Genomic DNA, 1,284 nt, shown 5'->3' with positions numbered 1-1,284 from the left:
CACAGTAGGGTATGACCAATGCACACAGTAGGGTATGACCAGCGCACAGTAGGGTATGACCAGTGCACACACAGTCAAGGCACACTGCCATCCCCTCAGTGTAGACGCCTTCACACCTGTCACTACTACAGAGTAAGTCACTACTGTGAAGGATTGACTGCTGCTTTCAGATGTGGCTCATCTGGCCTGGGCCACCTTAAGGAAGACAGTCTGTCTCATGACACATGTACCAGAACCGGGCCCTGTGAGGCCAGCCTCTTGTCCACCCTTGCTTTCTCAGTCCATGTTTGGAGCTCAGTGTATTCCAGAAGGCCTGGAGCCTGAGCTCCCAGACCCTCAGTGCCTGCTCCGGGCAGGGACTCGGGCAGGCAGGAACGTGTGTGTGCCTGTGCACAACAGGGAATAGATGGGAAGAGAGACGTGTCTACTTCTGCACAGCTCTGTGACACGGGATAAAATGAGAAGTCAGACTCACATTGTGCTTTGTTTCTTGTTTAAAAACAAAAACAAAAACCAAAGCCAGGCAATGGTGGCGCACGCCTTTAATCCCTGCACTCGGGAGGCAGAGTCAGGCAGATCTCTGTGAGTTCGAGGCCAGCCTGGTCTACAAAGTGAGTTTCAGGAAGCTGAAAAACCAAAAACCAACTAAACAAACGAACAGAAAACAAAAACAAACAAACAAATAAACAAAAACCAACCAAACAAACTAACATAAAACAAAAACAAACAAACAAACAAAAACCAAAACAAAAGTTGGAGAATTCACAGAGAGCTGTTCCTCACATCTGTCCCCTAAGGTGCGGCAAGGCCTTGATTTGGGTCACAATGGAGAAGGTGTGCTCTTTTGTGAAGAAAGCTCTGCCTGAGTCTTGAGTGCGTTCAGTACAGACACGTGCTGTGAAGGTTTCCTAGAAACAACCTGGATTCTGAGCATCTGGCTTGAACCTATCTGTTGCCTGGTAGCGACTAAAGGCCTTTATTCCAGCTGAATGATTCATCTTACGTATGAACCAAGAGCCGAGGCTGAGAGAAGCATCAACATCCATGGAGAAAATCAACAGAGCTAGAAATAGAAAAAGGAGAGACAATAAAAACATCAGCAACACCAAAAAGTAAACAGAAAACCTCGGAGGATGAAGACGTGTGCACAGAAGAAGCAACGCTCGAAATTCCAACCCCATCGTTGGGCTCCTCAGTCAGACTTGAAGCCAGTGTGTGCATGGGAAGGAGACGCTGTGAGCCAGTGTGTGCACAGAAGGAGACGCTGTGAGCCAGTGTGTGCAC

This window comes from Microtus ochrogaster, chromosome 5 (assembly GCF_000317375.1).
Source record: "Microtus ochrogaster isolate Prairie Vole_2 chromosome 5, MicOch1.0, whole genome shotgun sequence".
Lineage (NCBI taxonomy): Eukaryota > Metazoa > Chordata > Mammalia > Rodentia > Cricetidae > Microtus > Microtus ochrogaster.
The sequence above is the reverse complement of the archived record's forward strand: the minus strand, read 5'-3'. Positions refer to the sequence as shown.